Source organism: Dermacentor albipictus, unplaced genomic scaffold (assembly GCF_038994185.2).
Source record: "Dermacentor albipictus isolate Rhodes 1998 colony unplaced genomic scaffold, USDA_Dalb.pri_finalv2 scaffold_61, whole genome shotgun sequence".
In the NCBI taxonomy this organism is placed as follows: domain Eukaryota; kingdom Metazoa; phylum Arthropoda; class Arachnida; order Ixodida; family Ixodidae; genus Dermacentor; species Dermacentor albipictus.
In genome coordinates this window covers 118991-135080 of record NW_027225615.1, presented here as the reverse complement: position 1 = coordinate 135080, position 16090 = coordinate 118991, and positions in this window count along the sequence as shown.

Here is a 16090-nt window from a genome sequence, read left to right as displayed (position 1 = left end):
TCTGATGAATGCAAAAAAATCCTTCTATTAATTGTGATAGCTTTGTGGGGATTCTTAAAACAAATAAGCTTTGTTTTTCCTTTATTTATGTAAATATAATTTTCCTGAAACCAATCACATAATTTAACAATATCACTTTGTAGTTGTTGGAACCCTGTATCAATGTTGGCAACATCTATAGTAATCGCAGTGTCGTCTGCATACTGAAACATTTTAGAATGTAATGGTAGAAGGCTGAGGTCTGTAACATAAATGTTAAAAAGCAGGGGTCCTAACGTACTACCCTGAGGTACTCCATAGTTTAGTGACTCCAAACTGCTATATGTATCTCCCAACCTAACACACTGAAATCTGTCAGCAAAATAACTTGAAAAAAACTTAATGAAGTGTCCCCGAAAACCCAGGTATTGCAACTTTTTTATCATAATTTTATGGTCTATGGTATCGAAAGCTTTTGTTAGATCTAAAAATAAAGCCAGGACCACTCTGTTATTTTCTATCGAACTGTTGATGTAATCGGATAGCTCATCTAGCAAGGAAGTTGTATTTTTATTCTGTGTGAAGCCAAATTGCGCATTATTGTTCAGTGAAAATCGATCACAGAACGACAGCAGCACGGATGCTACATGCTTTTCCATTATGTGGGCAAGCGCTGAAAGGATAGAAACCGGTCTGTAATTTCCGCAGTCATTCTTTTTTCCGTTTTTGTATATTGGCCTAACAACGGAGATTTTCATTCCTTTCGGTATATCTCCAGTTTGAAATATTCCGTTTAGTATTTTTAATAATACGTCCTTTAGTTCCTTAAAATTACTACGGAGGTCTCGATTACGAATCTTATCAAAACCCGGTGGCTTCCATTCCTTCAAACCCTTGATGATATTCCATAATTCGAATTCAGATATTTCTGGCAGAAAAGCTGTGTTTGCGCATGTGCGTTTAGGTTTGTATTCGGTGTGCCCATCGCGACTTGTTGCTCTTAGTTTTTCCGCCGCATGCAAGAACGTGCCATTGAACTTATCACACATTACTTTCGTGTCTACTGTGGGGAAGTTCTTTTTTATCACTTCTTCAACGCATGCGTGTTTCGATCGGCCCATCAGGTCGTTTACCAATGCCCACGTTTTCTTTACATCGTTTTTATTTAACGAGAATTCTCGTGACAGGTATCTTCGTTTCGCAAGTCGTAATTTTGCTGTCACCAGATTTCTTAGTGAACAGTATTCTGCTCTTTTCGTAACATCGTGCGGTTCTTTCTTGCTTTTCTGCCATGCTTTGTCCTTAAGGTAGCACAATTCTATGATATCTGGCGTGATCCATTTACTGTCAGGCTTTCTCTTCTTCACCTTTACTATTTTAGTGGAACCTTCGTAAATCCTATTGAATGTTTCAATAAGACTACTGTACATGGTTAAGTGATCAAGCGGTAAGAGTGCACTCCAGTTAGTATTTTTGATTTTTGTGTCAACCTGTGCATTATCGATAATAGTTCTTGTAACCAAAGGCTTTTCTGTCGTTATTGGTTGTTCAGACATAATTGCTAACATGACAAAATAATGGTCGGCCAGTTTGTGCTTAACGACTCCGGATGTATACCGCTGGTTGGTTAATCGAAGGATAATGTGGTCAATGCACGATTTGGAAATTTTTGAGCCCAAGAATTCCTCTCTTGTGTAGTCGTTTATTGCGTTGTATAACCCATGTTCGGCTAGCAAATTAAGGTAATCAGTTACAGTTCTTTGAGACTCTTGGAAGATATCTATATTTATGTCGCCTACTAAGATCAGGTGTTTCTCGTTCATATACTTATTTAGTAAAAGCTGCAGTTCCTCGATATATTTGTGTGTATTCAAGTTTGGCGGCCGATAGATAATACACAAAGTGTACGTAGTGTCCACTTTACTAATCGACAAGTTCAGCAGCTCGGCATTATCAAATTTTACGTCAATACTGTATGACAACCAGCTATCTTTCACAAACACCAAAACACCTCCACCTTTCCTATTTTCCCGACATACGGCATATTGCGAGTAGCCTCTGAGGCAATACAAACTTAACCTTTCTGCTGTAATGTTGATTTCAGACAGCGCAATGACATCCAGATCAGGCATTGTTTGCAAATACGCACACAAGTGATTCCAATTTTTCTGCAGGCTACGAATGTTCACGTGTAGCACTTTTAGCTCTTCATGCAGTGTTTCTTCCCTTAATGTTTCAAGGATGTGCTTATCCCATTCGCTGAAGGATTCAAATGACCCCATTAGTTTATTTTTGCAAGATCAGCCACGCTATTGACACTAATTACATTAGAACCTTCTTCCTTCCTGACCAACACCTTGCCGTTCTTTGTCCAGACAAATTTGTACCCTTTCTCTTTCGCCAGCTGTCGAGTCTGCCAAAATAAGTGTCCATGCATTTTGGTCAGATTATCATTCAGGAATATTTTCTCAGCCCTGAGAGTGTTCTTTTTGGATATCCAGAGATCTTTGGTTGCTTGGTCGGTGAATCTGACAATAATTGGAGTGATTTTGCCTTGACGCGGTTTCAACCTGTGCGCTGCTTCCAAGGAATGCCGTTCTGGCGCTGGAATGTCAAGTTTATTGCTAAGGTTCACCAAGACCTGGAATAGGTCTTCCTTTGGTGATTCGGGAATGCCATGAATCTCAATATTTTTCCGGCGCGAGTACAGCTCTGCAATTTCAATGCTATCTCTTATGCGAGCAACTTCAGCATCCTTTTCAGTCAGCCGTTTTTCAAGTTCCTCAGTTTTTGCCTTTAGTTTACAAATCTCAGTTTCCTGGGAGCCGATTTTGGCAAGAAGTTCATCATACTTTTTTGACAGCAGTTCCATGAAGCTCTCTATTGATTTCGTCGTTACGTTTTGCTTGTCGACTTTCTTATCAACACTATCTAACTTGCACAAAACTTTGGCTAATTTCTGATCCAAGCTTTCAACTTTTTGAGCCGGAGCACTTGGCTGCTGAGGCTCCTTGCCGCTTTCGGGGTTTTTTTCGCTTGCATTGCTGCTCTCTGAATCCGAAGATTCAGTTTCCTCATCTGCGCATGACTGGCATTTCCAGATGTCAATGTCACCTTGTTTCATGCCTTGAAATCTTTTTTTCTGAATGCCTGAGCACTTGCCCAGATGGTAACAATGTTTACAGCGAAAACACAACAAAAACTGCTCTTTGCCAAGCTTCTTCTGGCATGCAAAACACTCTCGTTCCGCCATAACTTCTTCGAAAGGGCTAGAACACTACAATACTAAATTATTTCAACACCGCAGTCAGTCCAGTGGAGCATGAAGTTCAGGCAAGCGTGTCTCATTGAGGCACAATTTTCTTACCTATAACAAAGAAAACACGGTCAGAGCTCGGTCGCTGCTCCACCGGACTGCGGGGCGTTCTTCTTCTGAGCGTCCTTTTGTAGCCCGTAGAACCCGTGGTTTGTGACGTCAGCGCCGCCCCCTTTCGCGGCGTTATCGTCCCGTTGTCATCCACGCTTGCTTGGCCCAGATCCCTGCGCAGATATCTGCCGCAGGCCTAGCACATCGACGCTTCCATGGTCATCGGGCGATGCGGCGGTTCCACGGCTCGGAGCTATAACAAAGAAAACACGGTCAGAGCTCGGTCGCTGCTCCACCGGACTGCCACTAAAACTAAGTAATCATCAACAAACCTGAACACACGAGCAACCCGTGAATTCATGAGGTGTGCGGCTAGGGATCTGTCAATGTTGGCTAGGAACAGGTCACTCAGAATCGGTGCAATAGACGAACCTATACATATTCCTTGTTTTTGAAGGAAAATGTCTCCATTCCAAGACACGTAGGTGGATGTTAAATACATGGACAACAACTCTAAAAACGCTTCAACATGCATCTCTGAATCATTTTGAAAAGCAACGTTTCCGTATTTGTCAATACATCGTTCAATGCACAGCAAGAGCTCCTTGTGAGGATTAGAGTAAAATAAGTCTTTGACGTCAAAAGAGTAAGCCAAATACCCCTTGTTAGAATTTTCTCGTAGGAACGCAATAGCTTGCTCCGAGTTCTTTATCAAAAAATTACCGACGATTACGTTACTTCCTAATGCGAAATTTGAGCGCAGCAAATAAGCTGTTTCACCTTTTCGATAGATTGAGGCAAAGAAATCGAGCAACACATGTATGCGCTATCACAGAATTTTTTTTTATTTTTCACACGTATTCCTTTAACAAAGACTCCATTAACAGTTCTTGACAGTCATGAAGGAAGCTTTGTGGTCGGAGAAATAGACTGATATATGTTCGACTTGGTACACCAATGCTTGATTCTCAAAGACGAGATCTATACAAGTGCCTCGCGAGGTTGTCACAGCCGTGGGACGCGTTACGAGCGAGAGGAACGGGATGTTCTCCCGCATAAGTGTTAGGAAATTGCTGTTTGTCTTTATGTCAACATTAAAGTCCCCCACTACTAACATCGGTGTGGATCGATGGACGGTTAATGCGAGTTGCAGGAAGTGCACGACGTCTTTCGTGAGTGCGGTAGCGGACTCACGAAAGCGGTATCAGTCGGTCGCTGCTAGCGCTGGGGGGATGAAAGGGGGGCGGAGCTGGTTATGAGGCCGACGACAACGCGAAACCCAGGAACGGACGCCAAAGAGCCATTTGTGTAGCCAGCCCTCCTCCACAGTCTCTCCTCCTCCCTTCCATCATCCTCCCTCGCCCGGAGAGCCGACAGCGCGCATGCGCGGCGGCGGAGCGCGGCGGCGGAGGCGAGCTGGTTACGAGGCCGACGCCGACGACGCCGACGACGACGCGAAACCCAGGAACGGACGCCAAAGAGCTGCGCTCTAAAAGGGTCGTCAACTTCCAGCAATTTTAACCTGCTCTGCAGGAATGAGGCTACCGGCAACTGCCAGGTGTCTTTAGCAGTGACAATTACCCTAAGCGGGCAGTCCACCTTGTGTGTCTTTGCTGTGAAGAACATTTGTAAGCTTAATTTTCTCTTTTTATCAAGAGACTTATTCAGATTATCCAGTTTCCATTTGGCGTACAACTTCCTAGCTTCATTTTTTACTTTAGACAGGCAGACACTGGTGCGGCAGTCAAAAGTCCCTCTGATGGCTTCTGCTGCTTTAGATAAATACAATTCCTTAGGTAACACCAAGAAGCCTCCTTCTTTATCTGCGGGAACTAAAGACAGCGAATGCTCCTTTAGGAAGGACACTGCTTTTTTGACAGGAACAACGTTCATAGGTGTCTTGCATCTCACCAAAACGTCGATGCCTTCAGACAAACAGCGGTCAGTTTCACTTTCCGGAGCCAACTTGGAGACGCGCTTGACGATACCCAAAAGAGCTGGCGGTGAGAGCTTAGGTTGAACGGCAAACTTTGGTCTCTTCGAGAGAACGTCCTTGATTGGTTCCGGTAGCACCACGTCACCTCGTAGGTGGATGGGACCCATTGAAGAGGCGGTCTTTCGCTTCATCGACGCTCGTAGCTGCGAAAGCTTCTGCATCCACATGAATTCAGCTGTCGCATCGGCCAGGTTCCTAAAACTACGCCAGTCACGGATGCCTCTTTGCGAGCCCGATCCATGCACACGTAAGAAGAGGCAGTCCCTGAAGAAACGTGCTTGCTTGTGGCATTCGGAGTGCAGAAGCTTGCATACCCGCATTCCCTTTGACTGCGACGGTGCAAAGCCCCCGAAAAGAAGCAGTACTTCTGGAGGTAGCTGGTTCATTCGTATGTGGAAGGCCAGGCTTCGTGCTCGGCAGATGGCGACGGCAATGAATGTCACGAGAAGGGTAGGGTGAACAGAAAGACAATTAAAAGGGCCCATTGAAGTGGAGATGAAACTTGCCAAGGTTGACGACTGGGCGTGTTGGTATAGCATATTGGAGGTTGGAATGCGCAACAGTTTGACGATACACACAGAAGAGACACACACCACAGAGCGCTACTTGCAACTATCGTTTTATTCCCTTGTCAGTGGAATAAATACAGGAAGATACTCAGGGGGGGAGGGCGGTAGCGACAAAACAAACAAACAAAAAACTAAAATAGTTTTGACAAAAATTGCCATTGTTACGTTTCGCCTACGACGCGCGATATGGCCGGCGCGGATGCAACGGACGTCGGGGCTTCGTTCAAAGCGGCGGACATTTTGGCCCGTTCGGAGCGGCCGCGACGCATCCCCGCCGAGCGCGTCCCGGCATGTTCAGTGCCACGTGTCTTTGTGTGTGCGTGTGTGTGTGTGTGCCCACGCTTGTCAAAGCGCGGCAGCCGGGGAGAGGAGCTCCCCCAGTGTGAAGCGAGGAGGTCTGACCGGCGCCGGCCCGGCTGATGCGTCACCTCCTTGTCCCAACGTGTCTCTCAGTCCGTCCGTCGCCGCTGTCACGTGGTGTCGTCCCGTGACCTTCCTTCTTGCCCGCGACGCCAAGAGTATAAGAGCAGCTGCCCCCGGACGCCAAGAGAGAGGCTCCGATTTCTTCTGTTGAGTAACGTGCTCTCCCGTCTCTCTACTTCGGTCGACCTGACCGCCCGCTGTTTGCGATGCTAGAATAAACAAGTTGTTCTGTTAGCAGTCGCCTCATGCTTTGCTGGGACCTTCGGATGCTTCCAGTGTGCCCCAGGCCGCCAGGCCAACGCTACCCTTGGGGCTTGCGACCCATTTGCAACAACGGGCGCCAACGGTCCGGTTGCAACAACGGGTGTCAGCACTGAGATTCCAATAGCTGGTGGCAGCGCTGAGATTCCAACAGCCGGTGCCATCGGTGCGGACCAAACACCATCTACCAATGCCAAGCCGGCTTTGTCATGCGATCGTTTTCGCTGCACTCATCACAAAAAACCCCGGATACGAAATTTCCGATTAGCGCTTGAGGCAATCTAATTCCTTTGCACTAAGGGAAACTGAGGGCGTGCTCACGCACATACTACCCAAACGCGCAATCTCCGCAGCTTCGATTATCTCCCGCGTTATTTGGCTGCCATCTTTGCTCACAATCTTACAATTCTTGAATAATGGCCGACATCCGCAATCTCTACAATGTATCCCAAGGTGTCCGGTGACTGTTCTTGAAACGTTATAATCATGTTCCTTTAATCTTTCGTTTAAACATCGTCCAGTCTGACCGATGTACTTTCTGCCGCACTGAAGTGGAATGGAATATACCACTCCCTCAGCGCAGTCGACGAACTTCTTTCTGTATTGTGTTTCACAACCTCGTTTCTGTGTGGCACCTGGGTTAACCTTTGCACACATGCTCAGCAATTTCTCCGGTGCGGAAAACACCACTTTTACCTCGCATCTTTTACCAATTTTCTTAACTCGGTGCGCGATCGAATGAATGTACGGCATCACCACTATTTTTTGTCGTGTGTTTGGACCGCAAGGCTCCTTCCCAGATAATGGAGCCCTGGTTCCGATTTCCTTGAACAAACATTATGCCACAGATACTAATAGTTGTAAAGGATAACCTGCCTCCGTGAGCCTGCGCGTTTGCTCCCGAAAGCTGTCAGCAATGCTATGATGGCACGACTTCTGCAACGCGTTTCTGTAGCATGACTTAACTATGCCTCGTTTTACGATTTTGGAATGCGCAGATTCGAAGGGCAAAAGAGGCTTATTTGCACGCGGTTCATATTGCCAACAACAATGACTGGAGCCCAGACTTAGTTTTAAGTCAAGAAACCTAATTGCACCACCGTCTGGCTCTTCACGACTTCGACTGCGCTGAGGGAGTGGTATATTCCATTCCACTTCAGTGCGGCAGAAAGTACATCGGTCAGACTGGACGATGTTTAAACGAAAGATTAAAGGAACATGATTATAACGTTTCAAGAACAGTCACCGGGCACCTTGGGATACATTGTAGAGATTGCGGATGTCGGCCATTATTCAAGAATTGTAAGATTGTGAGCAAAGATGGCAGCCAAATAACGCGGGAGATAATCGAAGCTGCGGAGATTGCGCGTTTGGGTAGTATGTGCGTGAGCACGCCCTCAGTTTCCCTTAGTGCAAAGGAATTAGATTTCCTCAAGCGCTAATCGGAAATTTCGTATCCGGGGTTTTTTGTGATGAGTGCAGCGAAAACGATCGCATGACAAAGCCGGCTTGGCATTGGTAGATGGCAATTTTTGTCAAAACTATTTTAGTTTTTTGTTTGTTTGTTTTGTCGCTACCGCCCCCCCCCCCCCTGAGTATCTTCCTGTATTTATTCCACTGACAAGGGAATAAAACGATAGTTGCAAGTAGCGCTCTGTGTTGTGTGTCTCTTCTGTGTGTATCGTCAAACTGTTGCGCATTCCAACCTCCAATATGCTATACCAACACGCCCAGTCGTCAACCTTGGCAAGTTTCATCTCCACTTCAATGGGCCCTTTTAATTGTCTTTCTGTTCACCCTACCCTTCTCGTGACATTCATTGCCGTCGCCATCTGCCGAGCACGAAGCCTGGCCTTCCACATACGAATGAACCAGCTACCTCCAGAAGTACTGCTTCTTTTCGGGGGCTTTGCACCGTCGCAGTCAAAGGGAATGCGGGTATGCAAGCTTCTGCACTCCGAATGCCACAAGCAAGCACGTTTCTTCAGGGACTGCCTCTTCTTACGTGTGCATGGATCGGGCTCGCAAAGAGGCATCCGTGACTGGCGTAGTTTTAGGAACCTGGCCGATGCGACAGCTGAATTCATGTGGATGCAGAAGCTTTCGCAGCTACGAGCGTCGATGAAGCGAAAGACCGCCTCTTCAATGGGTCCCATCCACCTACGAGGTGACGTGGTGCTACCGGAACCAATCAAGGACGTTCTCTCGAAGAGACCAAAGTTTGCCGTTCAACCTAAGCTCTCACCGCCAGCTCTTTTGGGTATCGTCAAGCGCGTCTCCAAGTTGGCTCCGGAAAGTGAAACTGACCGCTGTTTGTCTGAAGGCATCGACGTTTTGGTGAGATGCAAGACACCTATGAACGTTGTTCCTGTCAAAAAAGCAGTGTCCTTCCTAAAGGAGCATTCGCTGTCTTTAGTTCCCGCAGATAAAGAAGGAGGCTTCTTGGTGTTACCTAAGGAATTGTATTTATCTAAAGCAGCAGAAGCCATCAGAGGGACTTTTGACTGCCGCACCAGTGTCTGCCTGTCTAAAGTAAAAAATGAAGCTAGGAAGTTGTACGCCAAATGGAAACTGGATAATCTGAATAAGTCTCTTGATAAAAAGAGAAAATTAAGCTTACAAATGTTCTTCACAGCAAAGACACACAAGGTGGACTGCCCGCTTAGGGTAATTGCCACTGCTAAAGACACCTGGCAGTTGCCGGTAGCCTCATTCCTGCAGAGCAGGTTAAAATTGCTGGAAGTTGACGACCCTTTTTGATAAAGAACTCGGAGCAAGCTATTGTGTTCCTACGAGAAAATTCTAACAAGGGGTATTTGGCTTACTCTTTCGACGTCAAAGACTTATTTTACTCTATTCCTCACAAGGAATAGAGTAAAATTCTGCTGCTGCCGCTGCTGCTGCTGCTGCATTCGCGTTTCGCACTCTATCGTTTTTCAAGTTGCTTTTCCGTTATGCCTACCAATGCGGAGTTGGCCAAGCGACTCGATGATCTCGAGGCGCAATTTCAAGGTAGATTGCAAAAACTGGTCGAAAAACTTGTTTCCGATGTGAAAGGGAAGCTGCAGGAAGCTGGATTGGATAACAGCACCCTGCGTACCCAAGTTTCTGGCATGGATGACAGTCTGACCATGCTAAATGAAATTGTCGAGAACACGCGTACCCAGCAAGCTGAGCTATCGGCATCAAACAAGGCTCTGAAATCAGAAAATGAAGCCCTTAAAAAAAGGCTAGCCGAGATGGAACAGTATTCTAGAATCAACAGTGTTGAGATCAAAGGAATACCATTTACAAAGGAGGAAGACTGCATTTCTATTGTAACTGCCATTGCCGATAAGGCGGCATGCTCTCTTGCTCCAGTCGAGATCGAGATAGCGCATCGTGTGCCCACTAAATCAAGTCATCAAAATATTATTGCTAGGTTTTGCTCCCGCGCTAAAAAAAATGATTTCCTGCCAAAGGCTCGCAAGGCCAGGATGGATACCGGCAGTCTTGGTTTCTCTGGAGAAAACGCAGGGCCCATCTTCATTAACGAACACCTTACTGCTGACAACAAGAGGCTGTTTGCTCAGGCCTTAGCACTCAAGAAAGAAAAAGGATGGCGCTTCCTATGGACTAAGAATTGCCGTATTAACGCACGCAAGTCCGAAGACAGCCGAGTTCACCGCATTAACTGTGAAGCGGACCTTTCTGTTATCTCTTAACCTGAATCACGTGCATAATGTCAATCCGTCCCCAACAGACCTCTTATGGCTTCATACTTCACACCGTCCGAACTAGATTCTTACCTTAAGCCTCCTTGCCGATCCCTCGTACATTTTAATGCACGCAGCTTACGGAAACATTTTGATGACATTTATCATTTCCTATCATCTAGTCAGCACCACTTCTCGATCATATGTGTTAGTGAAACCTGGCTCAGCGAAGCCGATAACAACTTGTACTCTTTTTCATCTTATACGCCAGAATACTGTCACCGGAGTGACAGCTGTCATGGCGGCGCAGCTGTCTTCATTTCTTCAGAGTTAGAATATTCCAGGCGTCGGGACTTAACAATTAATCAAGTAAATTGTGAATCAGTGTGGATTGAGCTGAACGCATCATTTCTCGATATTGACGCCAAAAATTTAGTGGTTGGTTCTATTTATCGATCACCGTCGTCATCCTTGAATGATTTTTGTTTAGAACTAAACCATGTTTTAAACACGCTATCGATAGAATGTAAAAACATCATTATTATGGGTGACATCAATATTAATCTTCTAGATGTTCACAGTTCATCATACACTGCTTATACAGATACATTGAATGGACATGGCCTCGAATCACTTGTAATTGTACCTACTCGGCGGAATATAAATGGTCCGGATACACTAATTGACCATGCATTGTCGAATCTCATGGTTACACCTGGTTCTGGTGTCACTGAAGTTTCACTAACTGATCATTATCCAATATTCGTGCGTATAAATTCCAATATCAATATTCCAGATATGCATGTTAAAAGAAAAAATCTCGACAAAACTTCATTTGTTAGGAAAATCGCCGAAGTTAATTGGTACCCCGTTACGTCGCAAAATAATCCAGAAATCGCCTTCGAATTGTTTTGCAATATAATTTCTAACGCTACTTCCGAATCAACCACAATAACCACGAGTAAGAAAAGGTTCGCTTTTCCTCGTTGCCCGTGGATGACTGATAATCTTGTGAAATGCGTGCGCAAAAAAGATAATCTTTATAAAAAAACAAAAAAGAAGCCATTTAATTTAACCCTGCTCACTCGTTACAAGTGCTACTCGAATATTTTGAGCAGGCTTCTTAAAAACGCTAAAAAAGAGTATTATGAAAAGGAAATTGACCGTGCTGGCAACGATTCTAAAAAGCAGTGGAATATTATCAATGAATTTTTAAATAGAACATCGTCAAATCCCGCCATAACTGCTGTTCAAGTTGGGGAACGAACCCTTAATAATCTTTCAGCCATCGCTAACGCCTTTGCCGATTCTTTTTGCCCCGACCAGCCACGTCTCTCAGTTCACATCGACAAGGCTTATCATCGTTTGCCACACAGTTTTTTTCTCGGTCCAGTTTCCCCAGAAGAAGTGCGCATGACCATTCTGAGCTCAAAGAACACTGGAGCTGGTTTAGATAACTTCAACTCATCTCATGTAAAGCTTATAGCTCATCTTATCAGTGACACACTCTCACACATAATAAATCTAATATTCAAAACTGGCGTCTTTCCTAGCTGCTTAAAAATCGCCAAAGTTATTCCTGTTTTCAAAAAGGGTAGCAAGAACTCGTTATTAAACTACCGCCCTATATCTATTTTATCATTTTTCAGCAAGATAATTGAAAAGTTATTCGTAGTACGTTTAACTAGCTATTTCACAAAGTTCAGTATTTTGTCCTCTTATCAATTTGGCTTTCGATCTGGTTATTCAACTGAATTAGCGCTCATTACTTTAACCGATCATCTTAAAACAGCCATTGACACAGGTAAATTGGCTGGTACCTTGTTTATTGATTTTTCTAAAGCATTCGATTCATTAAATCATGACATACTTTTTGCTAAACTAAACGCTGTTGGCGTGTGTGGTCCAGCACTTTCCCTAATTCGCAGTTATTTACATGATCGAAAACATATCGTCTCTATTTCTGATACACATTCTCGTGCCAAAATAACTAATATAGGGGTTCCACAAGGCTCAATACTAGGACCAATTTTATTCCTCGTGTACATCAATGACATTCCAGAATACATTACACATTCCAGTTGTATTTTATACGCTGATGACACAACAATTTATTCTTCTAGCACTTCCTTGGTATCGCTAATATCTCACCTTAATGCCGACGTGGTTAAAATCGTTAATTGGTGCCGAGATAATATGCTCAGTATTAATGCTACTAAATCGAAATTTGTAATTTTTTCATCCGCGCAAAAAAGTGTACAGGAGAAGCCATGCATTAACATTGGTTCGACTTCGCTTCAGGCTGTTGACCATGCAACATTTCTTGGAGTTGAACTGGACAGTCATTTAAAATTTACAAATCACATATCATTATTAACGCGTAAAGCAGCATATGGTATCAGAATACTAATCAAAGTCCGCCCATATTTTCCTATACGTATATTAATTTCACTCTACTACGCATTTATTCACAGCCACATCTCTTACTGCATTTCTTCTTGGGGTAATACTTACGCAACTCACTTGGCACCCCTGCAACACACACAAAACCAAGCTCTGAGAATAATAAGTTACAGCCATTTTTCATGTAGTGCTCTGCCATTACTCCGCACATATAATATTCTGTCCGTAGTGGATTTAAATAAATGTTGTCTTAGTGTCCTGACATAAATTTTGTCGAGGAGAACTACCAATTTTGTTGATATCAAAAGACCAAACCCCCCATTTCACTGGCACTCGATTTTCACACCATAATAACTACCTCCTACCGCAACCAAGGACTAACTACGGCAAACTTACCGCGAACTTTTTAGCAACATCAATATGGAATTCACTACCACCCTCCATTAAATCATCTCCTTCCATTCATTTATTTAAGAGAAAAATTCGTCGCCACTTCGTGGAAAAGTGATTGTGTTGTATAATTTTTACGCTTCTGTATGTCAAATAATACTCCTTGGATCTGCTTTTCGTGTTTATCCTTTGTTGTTATTACTATGACTCGACTTTGTTTGTTAATACTTCCTGTGCCTAGGATTGCTACTGCTGTTGTTAACCGCATTAAGTAAACTTTTTCTATGTATTTTTTGTTGGAGGTCCCTCCTCAGTCTTTGACTATGGGACCTCCTAGAGTTACTTCTGTAAAACATTTCGAACGCTCAATAAACTGAAACTGAAACTGAAACTGAAACTGAAGGAGCTCTTGCTGATATTGAAACTTTTTTGTGCGCAAACAAACAGGGACGAAGAATAGGGGCAACACAAGGACGAGCGCTTTCTAACAACTGGTTTATTTTTGAAGAACTACTTACTTAAATACCCACAGAACTGCGCGATCTAGTCAACAGAGCACACTACAGCGCATATGATACCCGCTGATCTGCGCCATCAAGTCAAAAGAGCAACGTCAATATTACATATAACACTTGTGATAAAAAAGACGTGGACAAAAGCCACCTGGTCATACTAAAAACAGCAAAGTGCATAAAAACAACCACTTACAATAAAATGCGTTAAAGATGTGATGATAGAAGCGAATTTTCTTTATCTAACAATGAAACAGAAGGATGGCTGATGCATTTATCTTTTTGTTTTTCTATCTAGTATTCTTCCACGATTTCCCTAGCGGTTTGATTCCTATGCCTGTATAAAAAGTCTGTGCTAGTAAGACAAGGGGAGCAACCATGTTCTTGGCAATGCATTGCCAAATGCGTACTAGGGCGACCTTTAAGGCTAGACAAGTGCTCCCTTAACCTAGTGTTAATGCATCTCCCAGTCTGCCCTACGTACACATGACCACACGTCATAGGAATCTGGTAAACAACGTTCTTCGCACAATCAACAAATTGGGTCTTGCGCGGATGTTTAACAGTGCATTGTTTCTGTACATCACCCTTACTTTCAAACTTCTTTTTAACCTTGGAACACACACTACCTATTTTGTTTCTTGCCGAAAATACTACTTTTACTTCATAACAACCAGCCACTTTTTTAAGTCTGTGTGAAAGGCCGTGCACATACGGAATCACTGAAACATTGGAACCTCCATCCTTCTGCCTTTGATTCTTTGTGCATTGTGCTTTATCCTTGTTAAGTTCTTTCATTAGTCTAGCACACGTCGCCAGCATCACAGCGAGCGGGTACCCAGCCTTTCTCAACCTGTCAACTTGCTCAAAGAATGCAATCCTTACAGTGTGGTGGCATGACTTCAACAACGCTGACCGGAAACACGAAATGACTATTCCATTCTTCACAAGCCTGGAATGGTTTGAGGCATAGTTCATTATCGGTTTTCCAGCTCGGGGTGAGAAAGACCAACACACATGTTCCGGTAGGAATGTTAACTTGACATCAAGAAACTGTAGCCTCTTATCTACCGGTACTTCCGAAGTATATGTTAAGGCCCTTTCCCAGAGAATTGAAGGCTTCTACAACCCTATTTCTGAAAGCACCCTTGTCTACAGGACAACCTAAAATCAAGTAGTCATCGACATACCTGTATATCTTACTTACTACACCATCTAAATCTTTTGCCAGCTCTCTGTCTATGCTTCCCAAAAAAATGCTACTTAGGATGGGAGCTACCTTTGACCCGATGCGCACACCCCTTGCCTGTATATAAGTTTCACCACAGAACCCTACATGTGTATTCGCTAAATAAAAATGCAGAAGTTCAAGAAAGGATTCAACGGCCATGCCGCACGTATTGCGGAATGACACCTCGTCATTTTCATTTGTTATGCAATCTTTAACACTGCACATTAGGGGCCCTTGCGGTAAGGAATAGTAAAGATCTTGAACATCTATGCTGAATCCCCAGCTGCAGCTTGTACTATCTAGTGCCAAACAATTCACAAGGCCTTCAGAGTTTTTCAATCAGTACGGATCCTGCACTTCTAGGGAATTCAACATTTTTTGCAAGAACTCCGCGACCAGAAATTGCCAACACCCTCTCTCGGACACAATTGGCCTAAACGGAATTGCTTGCTTCTGGGTTTTTGCCGTGAAAAATATCTCCAATTTCATTCCTTTTGAGTTCTTTACACGTGACGCAAGCTTATCTTGGTCACATTTTTTCAATAGCTCCACCGCTTTCTTTTTAACGTTTTCTACATTCGTTGTTCTACAGCGTTGTTGAAGTCATGCCACCACACTGTAAGGATAGCATTCTTTGAGCAAGTTGACAGGTTGAGAAAGGCTGGGTACCCGCTCGCTGTGATGCTGGCGACGTGTGCTAGACTAATGAAAGAACTTAACAAGGATAAAGGACAATGCACAAAGAATCAAAGGCAGAAGGATGGAGGTTCCAATGTTTCAGTGATTCCGTATGTGCACGGCCTTCCACACAGACTTAAAAAAGTGGCTGGTAGTTATGAAGTAAAAGTAGTATTTTCGGCAAGAAACAAAATAGGTAGTGTGTGTTCCAAGGTTAAAAAGAAGTTTGAAAGTAAGGGTGATGTACAGAAAGAATGCACTGTTAAACATCCGCGCAAGAACCAATTTGTTGCTTGCGCGAAGAACGTTGTTTACCAGATTCCTATGACGTGTGGTCATGTGTACGTAGGGCAAACTGGGAGATGCATTAACACTAGGTTAAGGGAGCACTTGTCTAGCCTTAAAGGTCGCCCCAGTACGCATTTGGCAATGCATTGCCAAGAACATGGTTGCCCCCCTTGTCTTACTAGCACAGACATTTTATACAGGCATAGGAATCAAACCGCTAGGGAAATCGTGGAAGCATACTGGATTGAAAAACAAAAAAGAAAAATGCATCAGCCATCCTTCTGTTTCATTGTTAGAT